Source organism: Cervus canadensis, chromosome 14 (assembly GCF_019320065.1).
Source record: "Cervus canadensis isolate Bull #8, Minnesota chromosome 14, ASM1932006v1, whole genome shotgun sequence".
Taxonomy (NCBI): domain Eukaryota; kingdom Metazoa; phylum Chordata; class Mammalia; order Artiodactyla; family Cervidae; genus Cervus; species Cervus canadensis.
This window is the reverse complement of record NC_057399.1, coordinates 21751864-21775616: the sequence shown is the minus strand read 5'-3', so window position 1 is coordinate 21775616 and position 23753 is coordinate 21751864. Positions and strand designations below refer to the sequence as shown.

The window sequence follows — 23753 nt, the reverse complement described above, 5'->3', positions numbered from 1 at the left end:
TAATTGAATTGGACAATAACACACAAAGGAAAGGGCAAGAAACACTACCTCAGGGAAGTATTAAAAATATGTAGTCTCAAAAGAGGACCAAAATAAACAAAATAAGAAAGAAGAGAAATTATAATTAACACCACAGAGATTAAAAAATCATAAGAGAATACTACCATCAGCTATATGCTAACAAACTAGACAACCTAGAAGAAATGGATAAATTTTTAGAAACATAAAATCTGCCAAGATTGAATCAGGAAGAAATAGACAATCACTAACAGTGAAATTGAACTGGTAATCAAAAAACTCAGAAAACAAAAAGTCTAGGACCAGACAGTTTCACAGAGAAGTGCTACCAAACACATAAATACAAGCTAATATCTATCTTTCTCAAACTACACAAAAAAATTAAAGAGGACACAACATGCTCAGATTCATTCTATGATGTTACCATTACCCTGATATCAAAACCAAAGAGACTATAAAAAAAGAAAATTACAGGCCAATATCTCTGGTAAACATAGATGCAAAAGTACTCAGCTAAATATTAGAAAACCAAATCCAACAATATATTAAAAAGATCATACAGCATGATCAAATGGGACTTATTCCAGGGATACAAGGAGGGTTTAATATCCACAAGTCAATCAGTGTGATACACCACATTAACAAAAGGAAGAATAAAAATCACATGATCATCTCGAGAAACATAAAGCATTTAACAAAATTCAACATCTGTTAACAATAAAAAATTCTCATCAAAGTGGATATAAAGGGAACGTATTTCAACATCAGTTGAGTTCAGTTCAGTCACTCAGTCGTATCTGACTCTTTGCGACCCCATGAACCACAGAAGGCCAGGCCTCCCTGTCTATCACCAACTCCTGGAGTTCACCCAAACCCGTGTCCATCGAGTCGGTGATGCCATCCAACCATCTCATCCTCTGTCGTCCCCTTCTCCTTCTGCCCTCAATCTTTCCCAGCATCAGTCTTTTCAAATGAGTCAGCTCTTCACATCAGGTGGCCAAAGTATTGGAGTTTCAGCTTCAACATCAGTCTTTCAAAACACGCAGGACTGATCTCCTTCAGGCTGGACTGGTTGGATCTCCTTGCAGTCCAAGGGACTCTCAAGAGTCTTCTCCAACAACACAGTTCAAATATATCAATTCTTTGGTGCTCAGCTTTCTTTATAGTCCAACTCTCACATCCATACATGGCTACTGGAAAAACTATAGCCTTGACTAGATGGACTCTTGTTGACAAAGCAATGTCTCTGCTTTTTAATATGCTGTGTAGGTTGGTCATAACTTTCCTTCCAAGGAGTAAGCGTCTTTTAATTCCATGGCTGCAATCACCATTTGCAGTGATTTTGGAGCCCCACAAAATAAAGTCAGCCACTGTTTCCAGTGTTTCTCCATCTATTTGCCATGAAGTGATGGGACCAGATGCCATGATCTTAGTTTTCTGAATGTTGAGCTTTAAGCCAACTTTTTCACTCTCCTCTTTCACTTTCATCAAGAGGCTCTTTAGTTCTTCTTCACTTTCTGTCATAAGGGTGGTGTCATCTGCATATCTGAGGTTATTGATGTTTCTCCCGCAATCTTGATTCCAGCTTGTGCTTCATCAGCCCAGTGTTTCTCATGATGTACTCTGCATATAAGTTAATAAGCGGGGTGACAGTATATACAGCCTTGACGTACTCCTTTTCCTATTTGGAACCAGTCTGTTGTTCCATGTCCAGTTCTCACCGTTGCTTCCTGACCTGCATACAGGTTTCTCAAGAGGCAAGTCAGGTGGTCTGGTATTCCCATCTCTTTCAGAATTTTCCACAATTTATTGTGATCCACACAGTCAAAGGCTTTGGCATAGTCAATAAAGCAGAAATAGATGTTTTTCTGGAACTCTCTTGCTTTTTTGATGATCCAGCGGATGTTGGCAATTTGATCTCAACATAGTAAAGACCATTTATGACAAACCCATTAGCTAACATCATAGTCCAGAGAAGGCAATGGCTCCCCACTCCAGTACTCTTGCCTGGAAAATCCCATGGACGGAGAAGCCTGGTGGGCTGCCGTCTATGGGGTCACATAGAGTCAGACACGACTGAAGCAACTTAGCAGCAGCAGCAGCAGCATCATAGTCAATGGTGAACAGTTGAAAGCATTTCCTATAAAATCAGGAAAAAGATGACACCCATTCTTGCCACTTCTATTTAACATAGTATTGGAAGTTCTAATCACAGCAGTCATACAAGAAAAATAAATAAAAAGAACCCAAACTGGAAAGGAAGAAGTAAAACTGTCACTATTTGCAGATGACATATACTTTACATTGAAAACCTTAAAGTCTATGTCAAAAAGCTATTAGATCTAATAAATGAATTCAGCAACACTGCAGGATATAAGATTAATATACAGAAATTTGTTCCTTTTCTATACACTGAAAATGAACTATTAGAAAGAGAAATCAAAGAAACAATCCTGTTTAAAATCACATCAAACAGAATAAAATCACTAGGAATAAACTTAACCAAGGAAGCGAAAGACCTATACTCTAAAAATTATAAGATATTGATGAAGGAAATTGAAAAATGATACAAGGAAATGGAAAGATATGCTGTGTTCATGAATTAATGATTTAATATTGTTAAAATATTCATACAGACCAAAGCTAGCTACAGATTTAATGCAATTCCTATCAAAATACTCATGACATTTTTTAACATAACTAGAAAAAATAATCCTAAAATTTATATGGAACCACAAGAGACTCCAAAAAGCCAAAGCAATCTTGAGGAAAGAACAAAGCTAGAGGTTATCATGCTCTCAGACTTCAAACTATAGTGCAAGCTATAGCAAACAAAGTAGTATGTTACTGGCAGAAAAACAGCCACAAGACCAATGGAACAGAACAGAGATCCCAGAAATAAACCCACACACTTATGGTCAATTAATCTACCAGAAGAGGGGCAGGAATATACAATGGCAAAGAAAGTCTCTTTAATAAGTGGTTCTGGGAAAACTGAGGAGCTACAAGAGACTGAGATTACAGCACTTCTTACAACATATACAAAAATAAACTCAAAATGCACTAAACGCAAAAATGTAAGACCAGAAACCATAAAACTCCAAGAAAAAAAATATAGGCAGAACACTCTTTGACATAAACTGTAGGAATATTTTTTAGATCTGTCTCCTAAAGGCAACAGAAACAAAAGCAAATATGAACAAATGATACTTAAAAACTTAGCTTTTGTACAGCAAAGGAAACCATCAACAAAATGAAAAGACTACTGAATGAGAGAAAATATTTGCATATGATACCACTGATAAGGGGTTAACATCCAAAATATATAAACAGCTCCTACAATTCACACAGCCAGTCCCTCCCATCAGGAAGCTTCCACAAGCCTCTTATCCTCATCCATCAGAGGGCAGACAGAAAGAAAACCACGGTCACAGAAAGATAACCAAACTGATCACTTGGCTCACAGCCTTGTCTGACCCAATGAAACTATAAGCCATGCCGTGTAGGGCCACCCAAGATGGACGGATCATGGTGGAGAGTTCTGACAAAACGTAGTCCACTAGAGAAGGGAACATCAAACCTCTTCAGCATTCTTGCCTTGAGAACCCCATGAACAGTATGAAAAGGCAAAAAGATATGACACTGAAAGATGAACTCACAGGTCAGTAGGTGCCCAGTATGACATGGAGAGGAGTGGCGAAATAGCTCCAGAAGGAATGAGGAGGCTGAGCCAAAGAGGAAACAGCGCAGCTGTGGATGGGTCTGCGGTGAACGTGAGGGCCGATGCTGTAAAGAGCGATACTGCATAGGAACCTGGAATGTTAGGTCCATGAATCAAGATACATTGGAAGTGGTCAAACAGGAGATGGCAAGAGTAAACATCAACATTTTAGGAATCAGTGAACTAAAATGGATGGGAATGGGTGAATTTAATTCAGATGACCATTATATCTACTACTGTGGGCAAGAATCCCACAGGGGAAATGGAGTAGCCATCATAGTCAACAAAAGAGTCCAAAATGCAGTACCTGGGTGCAATCTCAAAAACAACAGAATGATCTCTGTTCATTTCCAAGCCAAACAATTCAGTATCACAATAATTGAAGTCTATGCCAAAATCACTGATGTCGAAGAAGCTGAAGTTGAACGGATCTATTAAGACCTACAAGACCTTCTAGAACTAACACCAAAAAAAGATGTCCTTTTTATCAAAAGGGACTGAAAGGCAAAGTAGGAAGTCAAGAGATACCTGGAATAATAGGCAAGTTTGGCCTTGGAGTACAAAATGAAGCAGGGCAAAGTCTAACAAAGTTTTGCCAAGAGAACACACTGGTCACAGGAAACACCCTCTTCCAACAACATAAGAGATGACTCTACACATGGACATCACCAGATGGTCAATATCAAAATCACATTGATTATATTCTTTGCAGCTGAAGATGAAGAAGCTCTGTAGAATCTGCAAAAACAAGGCTGGGAGCTGACTGTGGCTCAGATCATGAACTCCTTATTGCAAAATTCAGACTTAAACTGAAGAAAGTAGGGAAAACCACTAGACCATTCAGGTATGATCTAAATCAAATACCTTATGATTATATAGTAAAAGTGACAAATAGATTCAAGGGATTAAATCTGATATACAGAGTGCCTAAAGAACTATGGATGGAAATTTGTAACATTGTATAGGAGGCAGTGATCAAACTATCCCCAAGAAAAAGAAATGCAAAAAGGCAAGACGGTTGTCTGAGAAGGCCTTACAAATAGTTGAGAAAAGAAGTGAAGCAAAAGGCAAAGGAGAAAAGGAAAGGGATCCATCTGAATGCAGAATTCCAGAGAACAACAAGGAGAGTTAAGAAAGCCTTCCTAAGTGAACAATGCAAAGAAATAGAGGAAAACAATAGAACGGGAGAGACTAGAAATCTCTTCAAGAAAATTAGAGATACCAAGGGAACATTTCATGCAAAGATGGGCACAATAAAGGACAGAAGCAGTATGTAACAGAAGCAAAAGGTATTAAGAAGAGATGGCAAGAATATACAGAAGAACTATACAAAAAAGATCTTCATGGCCCAGATAACCATGATTGTGTGATCACTCACTTAGGGTCAGACAACCTGGAGTGTAAAGTCAAGTGGGCCTTAGGAAAGATCACAGCAAAAAAAGCTAGTGGAGGTGACGGAATTCCAGCTAAGCTATTTCAAATCCTCAAAGATGACGCTGTTAAAATGCTACACTCAATATGCTAGCAAATTTGGAAAACTCAGCAGTGGCCACAGAACTAGAAAAGGTCAGTTTTCATTCCAATCCCAAAGAAAGGCAATGCCAAAGAATGTTCAAACTATCACAAAATTGCACTCATTTCACATGCTAATACGGTAATGCTCAAAATCCTTTAAGCTAGGCTTTAACAGTACATGAACCAAGAACTTTCAGATGTATAGCTGGTTTTAGAGAAGACAGGAACCGCAGATCAAACTGCCACCATCCATTGGACCATGGAAAAAGCAAGAGAATTCAAAAAAAACATCTACTTCTGTTTCATTGACTATGCTAAAGCCTTTGACTGTATGGATCACAACTGTGGAAAATTCTCCAAGAGATGGGAATACCAGACCACCTTACCTGCCTCCTGAGAAACCTGTATGCAGGTCAAAAAGCAACAGTTAGAACTGGACATGAAACAATGGACAGGTTCCAAACTGGAAAAGGAGTGCATCAAGTCTGTATATTGTCACCCTGCCTATTTAACTTACATGCAGAGTACATCATGCGAAATGGAGGGCTGGATGAAGCACAAGCTGAAATCAAGATTGCTGGAAGAAATATCAATAACCTCAGATATGCAGATGACACTACCCTTATGGCAGAAAGCAAAGAGGAACTAAAGAGTCTCTTGATGAAGGTGAAAGAGGAGAGTGAAAAACCTGGCTTAAAACTCGACATTCAGAAAACTAACATCATGGCATCGAGTCCAATCACTTCATGGCAAATAGATGGGGAAACAATGGAAACAGTGACAGACTTTATTTTCTTGGGTTCGAAAATCACTGTAGATAGTGACTGCAGCCATGAAATTAAAATACACTTGCTCCTTGGAAGAAAAGCTATGACAAACCTAGATAGTGTACAAAAAGCAGAGACATTACTTTGCACACAAAGGTCTGCAAAGCTATGGTTTTTCGAGTAGTCATGTATGGATGTGAGAGTTGGACCATAAAGAAGGCTGAGTTCTGAAGAACTGATGTTTTCAAACTGTGGTGTTGGAGAAGATTCTTGACAGTCCCTTGAACGGCAAGATCAAACCAGTCAATCCTAAAGGAAATCAATCCTAAACAGTCATCGGAAGGACAGATGCCGAAGCTGAAGCTTCAGTACTTTGACCACCTGAAGTGAAGAGCCAACTAATTAGAAAAGATCCTGATGCTGGGAAAGACTGAAGGCAGGAGAAGGGGATGACAGAGGATTAGAAGACTGGATAGTATCACCTACTCAACGGACCTGAGTTTGAGGATTCTCCAGGAGATGGTGAAGGACAGGGAAACCTGCTGTGCTGTAGTCCTTGGGGTCACAAAAGAGTCAGACACAACTGAGTAAATACAATTCAATACGAAAAAATAAATAAATAATTTGATTAAAAAATTGGCAAAAAAGCTGAACAGTCATTTTCCCAAAGAAGACATACAGATGGCCAACAAGCACATGAACAGATGCTCAACATCCTAACCATCTGGGTAATGCAAATCAAAACCACAGTGAACGATCACCTCATGCCTGTCAGAATGGCTATTATGAAAAAGATCCCAGATAATAAATGTTAGAAAAAATATGTAGAAAAGGAAATCCTTATCCACACTTGGTGGGAATGTAAATTGGTGCAGCCACCATGGAAAACAGCATGGAGGTTCCTCAACAAAGTAAAAATAGAACTATCACATGATCCAGCAATTCCACTCGTAGGTATATACCTGGATAAAACAATAATTTGAAAAGATACTTGCACCCCAATATTCAGTGCAGTGCTATCTGCAATAGCCAGGACATGGAAGAAACCTAAATGTCCATCAACAGAGGAATAGATAAAGAAGATGTGGTACATATATACAGTGAAATATTATATGCCATAAAAAGAACAAAATAATGCCATTTGCGGCAACATGAATGGACCTAGAGATTGTTATACTGAGTGAATTACGTCAGATTCAGAAAGACAAATATTAAACAATATTGCTTACATGTGTAATCTAAGAAAGGGGCACAAATGAACTTAATTACAAAACAGAGGTAGAGTCACAGATGTAGAAGACAAACTTATGGTTACCAGAAGATAAGGTGGGAAAGGACAAACAGAAGATTGGGATTGACATATACACACTGCTGTATGTAAAACAGATAACTCATCAGAACCTACGCGATAGTACAGTTAACTCTACGCAATATTCTGTAAAAGCCTACATGGGAAAAGAATCTAAACAGAAAAAATGGATCCTGTATATGTGTAACTGATTTACTTTGCCGTACACCGGAAACAAATACAACATTGTAAGTAAATCAACTATATTCCAGTAAAAACTGTTTAAAAACTAAAAATAGAGCCACCACAGGATCCAATAATTCCACTCCTGGTTATTCATCTGAAGAAAGTAAAAACACTAATTTGAAAAGATGTGTGCACCCCAATGTTCACAGCAACATTTTTACAATTGCCAAGATATGGAAGCAACATAAGTGTCCATTAACATATGAGTAGATAAAGAAGATATATATTCCACATGCACACAAAGGAATATTATTTAGCCATAAAAAATAATGAAATTTTGCCATTTGTAACAAAATGGAAGACCCGTAGGCTATTATGCTTAGTGAAATAAGTCAAAGAAGGATAAATATTGTGTGCTATCACTTACATGTGGAAAAAAAATAAACAAATGAATACACCAAAACAGAGACTGACTCACAGACACAGAGAACAAACTAGTTACCAGTGGGGAGAGGGAGACACGGAGGGGCAAGATAAGGGCAGAGGACTAACAGGTACAAACTACTATGTACAAAATAAACAAGCTACCAGGATATACTGTACAGCACAGAGACTGTAGTCAATATTTTATAACATTAACTATTCAAATATGTATTGAAACTTTCAAGAAAGGATTGTATAATTTCCATAATACAGCAAAGCCCAATATTAACTATTTTGAGTGACATACAGTATCACTACCTATTTTTATTATGAATATTATGCTGCTGCTGCTGCTAAGTCGCTTCAGTCGTGTCCGACTCTGTGTGACCCCATAGACGGCAGCCCACCAGGCTCCGCCGTCCCTAGGATTCTCCACGCAAGAACACTGGAGTGGGCTGCCATTTCCTTCTAGGTTACTATAATTAAAGCATAATAAAAACACATGTACAGACAATCATAGCTTATGTTCAGTTGACTCAGAGTCAGTTAATGATAGCCATACTCATGATGTTACAAAATAATTAGACCTAAATGATAAAATGCAAGTGCCTGAAATCAGCATTATTTTTATATGATCAAATCAAGTATCTCTCTTCATGCTTCGATACAGCTGCAGTAACCCTAGTGCCAGCATTAGGCACCAACCTAAGATGCTAATTGAGTCCTACCTGAAATGATTTCATCCTCACCCAGAATGGTGAGTTGGTGCTCGGTTGCAGAGAAGTCCCTCAGTAATGAACTCTTCATATTTGACATTTTGAGCAAAGATAAGGAATTACATCTGAGTTCAAAAGAAACAGGGAAGGCAGGACACTGGGAAAGGGAATGAGGCCTAGAGCTGGAAACTGAACTCAAGCAGGATATGTCTCAGATTGGAAGAACATACATTGCTCCATCTACCCTCATAGCTACAGACAATTCACAGGTCACTATGGTAACAGGCTATCTAAAGGAAAGTGGAGACCATTCCATGTCTTATATTTTCCCACCCTTTCTACTAAGATGCCATCTGGTTTATCAACTTCTACTCCACTTGCAATGCCTTCGGAGGAGAGAAAAACATTCCTCACCAGCAAATGCCTTCAAGGAGACAGCGTGTGTGAGGAAGCCAAATGCCATCATTTATTAAGTACCTGCTACAAACTGGGTGCTGCCACCAAACCAGCTCTTCGACAAATGCTAAAGGATCTTCTCTAGACAGGAAACACAGAAAGGTTGTATAAACATGAATCCAAAACAACAAAGTAAATGGCAATGGGACCATACCTATCAATAATAACCTTAAATGTAAATGGGTTGAATGCCCCAACCAAAAGACAAAGACTGGCTGAATGGATACAAAAACAAGACCCCTATATATGCTGTCTACAAGAGACCCACCTCAAAACAAGAGACACATACAGACTAAAAGTGAAGGGCTGGGAAAAAATATTTCACGCAAACGGAGAACAAAAGAAAGCAGGAGTCGCAATACTCATATCAGATAAAATAGACTTTCAAATAAAGGCTGTGAAAAGAGACAAAGAAGGACACTACATAATGATCAAAGGATCAATCCAAGAAGAAGATATAACAATTATAAATATATATGCACCCAACATAGGAGCACCACAATATGTAAGGCAAACGCTAACGAGTATGAAAGAGGAAATTAATAGTAACACAATAATAGTGGGAGAATTTAATACCCCACTCACAACTATGGATAGATCAACTAAACAGAAAATTAACAAGGAAACACAAACTTTAAATGACACAATGGACCAGGTAGACTTAATTGATATCTATAGGACATTTCACCCCAAAACAATCAACGTCACCTTTTTCTCAAGTGCACACGGAACCTTCTCCAGAATAGATCACATCCTGGGCCATAAATCTAGCCTTGGGAAATTCAAAAAAATTGAAATCATTCCAGTCATCTTTCTGACCACAGTGCAGTAAGATTAGATCTCAATTACAGGAAAAAAATTGTTAAAAATTCAAACATATGGAGGCTAAATAACATGCTTCTGAATAACCAACAAATCATAGAAGAAATCAAAAAAGAAATCAAAATATGCATAGAAACGAATGAAAATGAAAACACAACAACCCAAAACCTATGGGACACTGTAAAAGCAGTGCTAAGAGGAAGGTTCATAGCATTACAGGCTTACCTCAAGAAACAAGAAAAAAGTCAAGTAAATAACCTAACTCTACACCTAAAGCAACTAGAGAAGGAAGAAATGAAGAACCCCAGGATTAGTAGAAGGAAAGAAATCTTAAAAATTAGGGCAGAAATAAATGCAAAAGAAACTAAAGAGACCATAGCAAAATCAACAAAGCTAAAAGCTGGTTTTTTGAAAAAATAAACGAAATTGACAAACCGTTAGCAAGACTCATTAAGAAACAAAGGGAGAAGAACCAAATTAACAAAATTAGAAATGAAAATGGAGAGATCGAACAGACAACACTGAAATACAAAGGATCATAAGAGACTACTACCAGCAGCTCTATGCCAATAAAATGGACAACTTGGAAGAAGTGGACAAATTCTTAGAAAAGTATAACTTTCCAAAACTGAACCAGGAAGAAATAGATCTTAACAGACCCATCACAAGCAGGGAAATCAAAACTGTAATCAGAAATCTTCCAGCAAACAAAAGCCCAGGACCAGATGGCTTCACAGCTGAATTCTACCAAAAATTTAGAGAAGAGCCAACACCTATCTTACTCAAACTCTTCCAGAAAATTGCAGAAGAAGGTAAACTTCCAAACTCATTCTATGAGGCCACCATCACCCTAATTCCAAAACCAGACAAAGATGCCACAAAAAAAGAAAACTACAGGCCAATATCACTGATGAACATAGATGCAAAAATCCTTAACAAAATTCTAGCAAACAGAATCCAACAACATATTAAAAAAATCATACATCATGATCAAGTGGGCTTTATCCCAGGAATGCAAGGATTCTTTAATATCCACAAATCAATCAATGTAATACACCACATTAAAAAATTGAAAGATAAAAATGATATGATTATCTCAATAGATGCAGAAAAAGCCTTTGACAAAATTCAACACTCATTTATGATTAAAACTCTCCAGAAAGCAGGAATAGAAGGAACATACCTCAACATAATAAAAGCTATATATGACAAACCCACAGCAAGCATTACCCTCAATGGTGAAAAATTGTAGTATTCCCCTGAAATCAAGAATGAGACAAGGGTGCCCACTCTCACCACTACTATTCAACATAAGTTTGGAAGTTTTGGCCACAGCAATCAGAGCAGAAAAAGAAGTAAAAGGAATCCAGATAGGAAAAGAAGAAGTAAAACTCTCACTGTTTGCAGATGACATGATCCTCTACACAGAAAACCCTAAAGACTCTACCAGAAAATTACTAGAGCTAATCAATGAATATAGTAAAGTTGCAGGATATAAAATTAACACACAGAAATCCCTTGCATTCCTATATACTAACAATGAAAAAACAGAAAGAGAAATTGAGGAAACAATACCATTCACCACTGCAACAAAAAGAATAAAATCCTTAGGAGTATATCTACCTAAAGAAACAAAAGACCTATACATATAAAACTATAAAACACTGATGAAAAAATCAAAGAGGACACAAACAGATGGAGAAATATACCATGTTCATGGGTTGGAAGAATCAATATTGTCAAAATGGCTATACTACCCAAAGCAATCTATAGATTCAATGCAATCCCTATCAAGCTACCAATGATATTCTTCACAGAACTAGAACAAATAATTTCACAATTTGTATGGAAATACAAAAAACCTCGAATAGCCAAAGTATCTTGAGAAAGAAGAATGGAACTGGAGGAATCAACCTGCCTGACTTCAGACTCTACTACAAAGCCACAGTCATCAAGACAGTATGGTACTGGCACAAAGACAGAAATATAGATCAATGGAACAGAATAGAAAGCCCAGAGATAAATCCACGAACCTATGGACACCTTATCTTTGACAAAGGAGGCAAGGATATACAATGGAATAAAGACAACCTCTTTAACAAGTGGTGCTGGGAAAACTGGTCAACCACTTGTAAAAGAATGAAACTAGAACACTTTCTAACACCATACACAAAAATAAACTCAAAATGGATTAAAGATCTAAATGTAAGAACAGAAACTATAAAACTCCTAGAGGAGAACATAGGCAAAACACTCTCCGACATGAATCACAGCAGGATCCTCTATGCCCACCTCCCAGAATATTGGAAATAAAAGCAAAAATAAACAAATGGGACCTAATGAAACTTAAAAGCTTTTGCACTACAAAGGAAACTATAAGTAAGGTGAAAAGACAGCCTCAGATTGGGAGAAAATAATAGCAAATGAAGAAACAGACAAAGGATTAATCTCAAAAATATACAAGCAACTCCTGAAGCTCAATTCCAGAAAAATAAATGACCAATCAAAAAATGGGCCAAAGAACTAAACAGACATTTCTCCAAAGAAGACATACAGATGGCTAACAAACACATGAAAAGATGCTCAACATCACTCATTATCAGAGAAATGCAAATCAAAACCACAATGAGGTACCATTACACGCCAGTCAGGATGGCTGCTATCCAAAAGTCTACAAGCAATAAATGCTGGAGAGGGTGTGGAGAAAAGGGAACCCTCTTACACTGTTGGTGGGAATGCAAACTAGTACAGCCGCTATGGAAAACAGTGTGGAGATTTCTTAAAAAACTGGAAATAGAACTGCCATATGACCCAGCAATCCCACTTCTGGGCATACACACCGAGGAAACCAGATCTGAAAGAGACACGTGCACCCCAATGTTCATTGCAGCACTGTTTATAATAGCCAGGACATGGAAGCAACCTAGATGCCCATCAGCAGATGAATGGATAAGGAAGCTGTGGTACATATACACCATGGAATATTACTCAGCCATTAAAAAGAATTCATTTGAATCAGTTCTAATGAGATGGATGAAACTGGAGCCCCTTATACAGAGTGAAGTAAGCCAGAAAGATAAAGACCAATACAGTATACTAACACATATATATGGAATTTAGAAAGATGGTAACGATAACCCTATATGCAAAACAGAAAAAGAGACACAGATGTACAGAACAGACTTTTGGACTCTGTGGGAGAAGGCGAGGGTGGGATGTTTCAAAAGAACAGCATCGAAACATGTATATTATCTAGGGTGAAACAGATCACCAGACCAGGCTGGATGCATGAGACAAGTGCTCAGACCTGGTGCACTGGGAAGACCCGGAGGAATTGGGTGTAGAGGGAGGTGGGAGGGGGGATCGGGATGGGGAATACATGTAACTCCATGGCTGATTCATGTCAATGTATGACAAAACCACTACAATATTGTAAAGTAATTAGCCTCCAATTAATAAAAATAAATGGAAAAAAAAATCAAACTAAATAAATAAATAAACAAAAACTGGGTGCTGCTTTTGCATTCATTTTCTCATTTATTCTGCATAACAATTTTATAAGGCAGGTACAATAAGTATTCCTATTTAACAGACCAATCCTTCTCAAGCTCACAGAAGTGTAACTTAGGAAGAAGTATGCTAGAACGCTCTAGTTTTCATTACAATGTTTAATCTATAATCTTCTCACTGTTATTCTCATTTGGTAGTAACCTTTACATCTTCATTTCTGAACCATTAGACTTGCTGCCTACCTAGTATGTTATCCTCCAAAGTCTATGTCCAATTCATTTTGCACAGTGTCATATTAGCACACACATACAAACACACACAAGCCCCTCAAGTATAACTGAGCCAGTCTAGAGTCCTCACTACTGCAAGGGGATGGAGTAGACAAAAATAATAACTTTTTTGGCTTTTTGGCTTTTCACAGAAAAAAGTAGAATTCTAAACACTTTAATATCCATGGTTCTTTCCTATTTTCCGTGACATTTTCAGGTTTTTTTCTTAAAGGAAGATGTGTTCCGGTATATTTAATCTTTAGAAGCTATTGACCAGAACATTGTCAAACATTAAATAAAATCTACTGTCTATGATTCTAACAGAATGAAACACATGAGTGACATTTCCAACTGTTAAGACACCTTGAAGTATTATTTTGACTTGGCATCACTGAATGACATTTGGCCCAAGGAGGCCATAGTTCTTGGCCACATGATGGGTCATTTGCCAAGGCTGGTTTTGTCATGGAGCCATTAGTACCCTATAAGAATGGAATCATAGTTGGAGTAACACTTAATAAGCAGTAAAGATGAAAAAAGTGTGCTATACTAAGTGACCCACAATTAAAACTAATATGATCCATAGCAAAATTGTGTACAGGTCAGAAGTGTGACAAAGAAAATTCTAAAAAGGCTTTGCAAAAAGACCAAATAGGAATATATATATTGTCTCAAATTTGACTTTCACCTAGAACTTTGCAAATCCTAGAACCATGAATATTATCTATATAATATGTTGATGGGTTACCCCCCCAAAAAAAAACATATAGGAATCATATGTATATAACCACACAGTTTCAGCAAGTGTGAGCTCTCAGATATTACTTAATGGGGTCATCTTGCCTACATTTCTGGTGGCTGGGACATCTCTCAGAGTTAAGGGTCATGTTTCCTGACCGCTTACTCTGTATAAGCCTCTGGCTTTGATTCCTGAAAAATAATCCTTTGAAATATGTCAATAGTTTGATTTGACTTTTGCTAAGATTCATCTTCTTTGAATAGAAACCGCCTCCCCATTCTTGGTTTGAGAGATACTACACCCTCTTTCCCACTCTCTGACTGCCTTTCCTCTGACTCATACCCTTCTATAGTTTTTTTTTTTTTTACCTCCTTCTATAGTTTGAAAGAGGCAGTGGTCCTAAGTATGGGGCCACCATCTTCTTTCTCTGTTCTCCCTCAATATCTCGATTACTCCTGCTGCTTCAGTGGGCACCTCCAGGAAAATGACTCTAAAGTCTAATGCTTCAGCCTCAAGACTTTTTCAGCCTAAAATTCCTGACTACTTGTTAAATATTTGCAGCCACCACCAAGTTCAATTTAACTCTTCTAAACTAGCCTTGCCTTCATTCTGACAATTCCCATTCTTACTTCTCTACTTCTAGCAATGGTCCATTGCTATTGTCTGTTTTACCAATGTCTGAAAATTCAGTGTCATGTTTTATCTAACTCTCTCTGCCTCAGGATCCCTTCTCACTCACTAGTATATCTAATAATTGTCTAAGTTTTACGCTTTTTTTTCCCTTCATTAAAAAAAACTCTTGGGGGGAATTCCCTGGCAATCCCCAGAGCCTCAGAGGCTGGGGCTCCAAGTTTCTACTGCAATGGGCCTGGATTCAATCCCCAATCAGGGAACCAAGATCTGGCAAGTCACACAGCATGGCCAAAAATAAATAAAATTAAAGCATGTAAGTCATATGGACTTCTTCATGATCTCTCTTTTTTAACTTTTGATACTTTATTTGCTACAATATATAGTGGCAAAGAAACATTTATCTGATGTTTAGCAACTTCTTTCATTTTTACTTCAATTTCTTCTATTAAATTCAAGTTGCATGTGGTACTATTCATGTGCCATTTTATTAAATATGAACCTACTTCTGTCTATCTTCTATCCACCAGTGTATTTCCATCCATAAATTTCTCTATACACCAAGAGGTACTGGACATGATGCTCATTTAGTGTTGTCAAACATTATTTCTGAGACTTCCCTGGTGGTCCAGTGGCCAAGACTCCATGCTCCCAATGCAGAGGGCCTGGGTTTGATCCCTAGTCGGGGAACTAGATCTCACATGCTGCAACCAAGTGTTCACATGCCATAACAAAAGATCCTGCTTGCTGCAATGATTCTGTGTGCCACAACTAAGACCTGGTGCAGCCAAATAAATAAATGCTAAAGAATATATTACCTGTAAGTGATAGTGGTGGCATTTTTACATTCTTCTTCACACTTACCTGAATTGCTTAAATTCCTAAGAGTACACTTCATTTTAATAAATTAATTAATACATTAAATTAAATCAAGTTATTCAATTTTAATAAATTAAAATTAAATTTTAAAATACTTCAGAATTTCAAGCACACAGAAAGATCACAAAAGAAGAGCGTGTTAACAGATGTAGAGAACAACCATATGGATACCAAGGAGAGAAGAGGAGGTGGGAGGAATAGGGAGATTGGGATTGAGATATATATATATATATATTGGGATATATATATATATTGGGATATATATATATATATAGGGATATATTGGGATTGAGATATATATATATGCTGCAATGTATAAAATAGATAACTAATGAAAACTTTGGCTTCCCTGATAGCTCAGTTGGTAAAGAATCCGCCTGCAATGCAGGAGATCCCGGTTTGATTCCTAGGTCGGGAAGATCCCCTGGAGAAGGGGTAGGCTAACCACTCCAGAATTTTTGTGCTTCCCTTGTGGCTCAACTAGTAAAGAATCTGCCTGCAATGTGGGAGACTTGGGTTTCATCCCTGGGTTGGGAAGATCCCCTGGAGAAGGGAAAGGTTACCCACTCCAGTATTCTGACCAGGAGAATTCCATGGACTGTATAGTCCATGGGGTTGAGGAGAGTCGGACATGACTATGTACAATGAGAACCTACTGTATGGCCCACAGAACTCTGCTCAGTGGCCTGTGGCAACCTAAATGGGAAGGAAATCCAAAGAAGATGGCATATAGATATACACATTGCTGATTCGCTTTGCTGTACAGCAGACTAATACAACATTGTAAAGGAAATTCACTTCAATAAAAATTAATTTAAAAATAGAAGACTGTGTTAACAACTCAAGAGCACTCTAAAAACAATGTGAATTTGAAAAAAAAATTAAATGTATATTCAGCCATGTCCTGTCTTTCTTTGATTAAATAAAGCAATGATGTTGAATTCAAATACATATATATTACTATAGATAAGAAAAATCAAGCTAAAACCATGATTGTCTCTGGAAACATGATTTTAATTTTTCTATATCATCATGCTCTAATGAATTTTCAAAATGAGCATATATTGCTTATATGGTCAGAAAAATAACACACATTTTTAAATACAGATTTATCACTTATAGATGACAGATTTAGCCGTGAACAGATACAGCCGTGTGCTGGGTTAGCATCTTTGTCTGCAAGACTTTACAGCTGCTTGTTTAGTGCTTGCTTCGGCAGCACATATACCACAGCTGCTTGTTTAACAATGAAACACAGTGATCAAATGAGGCCTGTAAAGCTTAGCTAGAATTCTATTAGACATTATTGAATACACCCATACTTTTGCACCTGCAACTTTACAAGCTCAAGTTAGAAAAACTATCATATTTAAAAATATTGCTTTCAAATTTTAATAAGCATTGCAGAATTATGTAAGAATGCCCTTTGTAAGACTGATAACTACTACCTTTCATCTTAAGGTCAAGCCAATATATTTTAAACAGTTAATTAAAAATATTGAGCTATTTATATGAAAAACAATACTATTTTTAAAAGTCCAGGTGTTCAAAAGGCTCAGTAAGCCTTTAGAAATACCCAAATAAAATATTCAGGAGTAATATAATGATTACAACATCACTCTACCTTGGACTAAAAGACAAAACCATAAACTTCTTTTTCTGTAGTGTTTTTGTCTAGTTTTGGTATTAGGGTAATGGTGGCCTCATAGAATGAATTTGGGAGTGTTCCATTCTTTTAGTTTAGCTTTTTTATATATATATATATTCTTAGAAAGATAGGTATTATTCCTTATTTATATATTTGGTAGAATTCCCCTGTGAAGTTGTTCGATCCTGGATTTTACTTTTTTGGAAGTTTTTAAATTACAAGCTCAATTCCACTATTGGTTATCAAGCTGTTTAAATTGTCTGTTTCTTCTTGGTTCAGTCTTGGCAAGTTATATGTCTAAAAATGTACCTGTTTCTTCTAGGTTGTCTGATTTGTCAGCATATAACTGATGGTAGCATTCTCTTATCATTTTCTACATCTCTGTGGTATTGGTTGTAATTTCTCTTCTATCATTTGTTACTTTGTTTATTTTTTCCTCTTTCTTTTCTTCCTGGTTACCCTGGCTAATAGTTTGTCAGTTTTGTTTAGCTTTTTGCAAACACCAGCTCTTGGTTTCACTGATCTTTCCTACTGTTTTCTGAACTTCTGTTTTGTTTCCTTCCCTGGTCTTTATTATTTCCTATTTTCTGCTGACTTGGGGCTTTGATTTTTTTCTTCCTTTTCTCACTTCTTTAGATGGTAGGTTATGCTTTTTACTTCAGACTTTTTTTGGAAAAGAATAAAATAACTAGGAATAAACTTAACCAAGGAGGTGAAAGATCTATACTCTGTAAAGTATAAGATACTGCATGGAGGAAACTGAAGATGGTACAAACAAATGCAAATGTATGTCATGTTCATGGACTGAAAGAATTAATAGTTAAAGTGTTCATACTACTTAAGCTATCTAAAGATTTAAAACAATCCCTATCAAAATACCTGTGACATTTTCCAAATAACTACCCTTATGGATAATTACAAATAATTCATATGGAAACACAAAAGTTGCCAAAGCAAACTTGAGAAAAAAGAACAAAGCTAGAGCTAACATACTCCCAGACTTCAGACTATACTACAGAGCCACAGTAACCAACAGTATGACTCTGGCACAAAAACTGACACATAGAGCAATGGAACAGAATAGAGAGCCCAGAATTAAACCCATGCACTTATTAACTTATGGCCAGTTAATCTATAAGCAAAGGGGCAAGAATATACAGTGGACAAAAGACCATCTCTTCAATAAGTGGTGCTGGGAAAACTGAAGGGCTACATATAAAAGAATGAGATTTTAATACTTCCTCACACTACATACAAAAATAAAAACAAAATGGATTAAAGAGCCACATATAAGACCTGAAACCATAAAACTCCTAGAAGAAAACATAGGTAGAATACTCATTGACATCAGCTCAGTTCAGTCGCTCAGTCATGTCCAACCCCTTGCGACCCCATGAACCACAGCACACCAGGCCTCCCTGTCCATCACCAACTCCCAGAGTTTATCCAAACTCATGTCCATTGAATCGGTGATGCCATCTAACCATCTCATCCTCTGTCATCCCCTTCTCCTCCTGCCTTCAATCTTTCCCAACATCAGGGTCGTTTCAAATGAGGCAGCTCTTTGCATCAGGTAGCCAAAGTATTGGAGTTTCAGCTCCAGTATCAGTCCTTCCAATGAACAACCAGGACTGATCACCTTTAGGATGGACTGGTTGGATCTCCTTGCAGTCCAAGGGACTCTCAAGAGTCTTCTCCAGCACCACAGTTCAAATACATCAATTCTTTGGCGCTCAGCTTCCTTTATAGCCCAACTCTCACATCCATACATGACTACTGGAAAAACTATAGCCTTGACTAGATGGACCTTTGTCGGCAAAGTAATGTCTCTGCTTTTTAATATGCTGTCTGGGTTGGTCATAACTTTCCTTCCAAGGAGTAAGCGTCTTTTCATGGTTGCAATTACCATTTGCAGTGATTTTGGAGCCCCAAAAAATAGTCTGCCACTGTTTCCATTGTTTCCCCATCTATTTGCCATGAAGTGATGGGACCAGATGCCATGATCTTAGTTTTCTGAATGTTGAGCTTTAAGCCAACTTTTTCACTCTCCTCTTTCACTTTCATCAAGAGGCTCTTTAGTTCTTCTTCACTTTCTGCCATAAGGGTGGTGTCATCTGCATATCTGAGGTTATTGATATTTCTCCTGGCAATCTTGATTCCAGCTTGTGCTTCATCCAGCCCAGTGTTTCTCATGATGTACTCTGCATATAAGTTAAACAAGCAGGGTGACAATATACAGCCTTGATATATCCCTTTTCCTATTTGGAACCAGTCTGTTGTTCCATGTCCAGTTCTCACCATTGCTTCCTGACCTGCATACAGGTTTCTCAAGAGGCATAAATCATAGCAATATTTTTTAGACTTGCCTTGTAAAGCAAAAGAAACAAAGGCAAAATTAAACAAATGAAACCAGTTAAAGTTAAAAGCTTTTGCAGAGCAAAGGAAACCATCAACAAAATGAAAAGACAACCTATTGACTGGAAGAAAATAATTGTAAATGACATGACCAGCAAGGGATTAATATCAAAAATATATAAACAGATCACCAACTCAATATTAAAAACAAATAGGCAGAATACCTAAACCCACATAGACATTTTCCTGAAGAAAATATACAGATGGCCAACAGGCACTTGAAAAGATTCTCAATATTGCTAGTCATCAGGGAAATGCAAATCAAATTCTCAATGAGATTTCACTTCACATGTGTCAGAATGGCTATCACCAAAAAGTCTACAAATATACAGATGCTGAGAACAGATAAATGGATATCAGAGGGGGAAGAGGAGTGAGATGAACTGGGAGATCATGATTGATATATATATATACACTGTTATGTATAAAATAGATAACTAATGAGAATCTACTATCAATATACAGCACAGAGGACTCTACTCAATGCTCTGTGGTAACCTACGTGGGAAGGACATCCAAAAGAGAGAGGATATATGTATACATATCGCTGATTCACTTCACTGTACAGCAGAAACTAACATTGTAAAGCAACTATACTTCAATAAAAATTAATAAAAATAAATTTACCTTATGAATTTTTAAAAGTCTACAAATAATAAATTTTGGAGAGGATGCGGAGAAAAGGGAACCCTGAGCCACTGTTGGTGGGAATGTAAATTCATGCAAGCACTATGGAAAACAGTATAGAGATTCCCCCAAAAAATTAAAAAATAGAACTACCATATGACTTCATTTTCTTGTGCTCCAAAATCACTGCAAATGGTGACTGCAGCCATGAAATTAAAAGTCACTGCAGAGGGTGACTGCAGCCATGAAATTAAAAGACTTATGCTCCTTGGATAAAAAGCTGACAAACCTAAACAGCATATTAAAAAGCAGAGACATTACTTTGCTGACAAAGGTCCGTATGGTCAAAGCTATGGTTTTTCCAGTAGTCATGTACGGATATGAGAGTTGGACCATAAAGAAAGCTGAGCACCAAAGAATTGATGCTTTTGAACTGTGGTGTGGAAGACTCTTGAGAGTCCCTTGGACTGCAAGGAGATCAAACCAGTCAATCCTAGAGGAAATCAGTCCAGAATATTCCTTGGAAGGACTGAGGCTGAAGCTGAAGCTCTAGTACTTTGGCCACCTGATGCAAAGAACTGACGCATTGAAAAAGACCCTGAAGCTGGGAAGGATTGAAGGCATGAAGAGAAGGGGACAACAGAGGATGAAATGGTTGAATCGCATCACTGACTTGATGGACATGAGTATGGGTAAGCTCCAGGAGTTGGTGATGGACAGGGAGGCCTGGCGTGCTGCAGTCCATGGGATCACAAAGAGTTGGACATGACTGAGAGACTGAACTGAACTGAACCACATGATCAAGCAATTCCACTCCTGGGAATATATAAAACAATAATACTAAGTCAAAAATATACATGCACACCAGCATTCATAGCCATCACTATTTACAATGGTCAAGATATGGAAGCAACCTAAGTGTCCATCAGTAGATGAATGAATAAAGATGATGCCGTATATACATGCAATGGAATATTATTCCAGCATAAAAAGGATGGAATTTTGCTATTTGCAGCAATGTGGATGAACCTAGAGAATATCGTGCTTAGTGAAAGAAATCAGACAAAGAAAAAGCCTTAGATGATCACTTATATGTGGAATCTAAAAAATAATACAATGATACATATCTCAAAACAGAAACAGACTCACAGATATTGAAAACAAATTAGTGGTTACTAGAGGGGAAAAGGAAGAGGGGAAGGCCAAATTAAGGGTATGCAATTAGAAGATGCAAACTATATGTATAAAATAGACAAGTAATACAGATATATTGTATAACACAAGGAATTATAGCCAGTATCCTGTAATAACTTTTGATGGAGTATAATCTATTAAAACACTGAATCACTATGCTGTACAGCTGAAACTAATATACTGTTGATTGTAAATCAACTATATTTCAACACAAAAACAACTTTCATAATTCTAACGTGTCTTACCATAGAATTGGCATCTGTTGATTATTATTCCCTTGTAAATTGATTACATTTTCCTGATTGTTTGCATGTTAAGTATTTTGGATTTTGTCCCAAATATTACATCGTGAGATTATGGGTCCTTTTAAAATCCACTGAAGGATGTTGATTTTTTTTAAAGCAGGCCAGTTAGGTTCAGACCATAAATTCTGTCTCTTTTGTGCGTATGGTTCTAAAGTCAGTTTAGTGGTCAAAGTCTTGGCTATGCTGCTAAGGGCCTGCCCCATGCATGCATCACTCAGATACCAGGGAAGAAACTGGGCACAAGTTCATACTGTGATTTAGTTCTCAACGTCTTTGCTATATAGCTTTTAATCTGTCCCACGCATGTGCACCTTAGGGCAGTGGTCCCCAGCATTTTTGGCACCAGGAACCGGCTTCATGGAAGACAATTTTCCACGGATCAGGGGTGGTGGGGGCAGGGGAGGTGGTTTGGGGATGATTCAAGCATATGACATTTATTGTGCACTTTATTTCCATAATTATTACAACAGCTCCACCTCAGACCATCAGACATTAGATCCCAGAGGGTGGGGACCCCTGCCTTAGGGATGAGCCCAGGACTAGTGCCAGTTTATATACAGAATTACTCTATGTACTTACCAGCTCTCTTATCTCCAGAACTCTTTCTTCTACTCAAAGCAGCTTTCTTTCCTGGTCTTCTACCCAAAAAATGAAGCTTCTCTCAGAATCTGGACTGCCCACGCTGCCACGGGGTTCTGTTGGGTGTTTACTCTTTATTCAAAGCTGGGAAAAAGGGTAAGAAATAAAACCAGAACACTTAACATTGTATGAGTTGCTTTGCCAAATTTGACTTCTGTTTCCAACCCAGTAGTTTTCATAGACCACAGATGTATTTTTGCTGGAGTTTTTAGTTGTAATTAGTGGGAAAGAGAAAGAATGTAGTTTATTGCACCTTGATCAGCCCTTAAAGACCTAATTTTATTCTCACTTATTTTTTAAAATACTTATTTGGCTGTCCTAAGTCTTAAGTGTGGCACAACAGATGTGAGATCTAGTTCTCCGACCAGGGATTGAACCCAGGCACTGCAAACTGGGAGCACTGAGTCTTAATCACAGGACCACCAGGGAAGTCCCTATTCTCACTTATTTTTAAGCATTTTTCTATGTCATTAAAATTCTTAGTAACATTATGGTTTCATTTGGTTATACATACTTAAATTATCCATCCATTCACTTCAAAGCTATTATTTATAATATTATACTATTATAAATAATACTGTGATGTATAAGTGTGCATTTAATTCTGATTATTTTCAGGATAATTTTCCTATATAGAATGACCAGTTCAAATTATAGTTAACACTCTTAAGGCATATCATCAAATTGCTTTTAAGAAAGGTGTTAGATATATGTGGACTTTAGAAGGATGGTAACGATAACCCTATATGTGAGATAGAAAAAGAGACACAGAGGTATAGAACAGTCTTTTGGACTCTGTGGGAGAAGGCAAGGGAGGGATGATCTGAGAGAATAGCTTTGAAATATGTACATTATCATGTGAAACAGATCGCCAGTCCAGGTTCAATGCATGAGACAGGGTGCACTGGGATGACCCAGAGGGATGGGATGGGGAGGGAGGTGGGAGGGGGGTTCAAGATGGGAAACACATGTAAATCCATGGGTGA

General features: G+C 37.5%; 1 protein-coding gene across 1 annotated transcript in view; it reads right to left on the bottom strand.

The window, feature by feature from the left end:
- Window positions 1–22819, bottom strand: part of TRPM6 (transient receptor potential cation channel subfamily M member 6) — a 174667-nt gene extending 151848 nt beyond the window's left edge. Inside the window, exon 1 of the mRNA XM_043487140.1 lies at window positions 22708–22819. The gene's annotated coding sequence lies outside the window, so the exon portion shown is untranslated. The remainder of the gene's footprint in view (window positions 1–22707) is intronic.
- Between the last annotated feature and the right edge of the window lie 934 nt (window positions 22820–23753).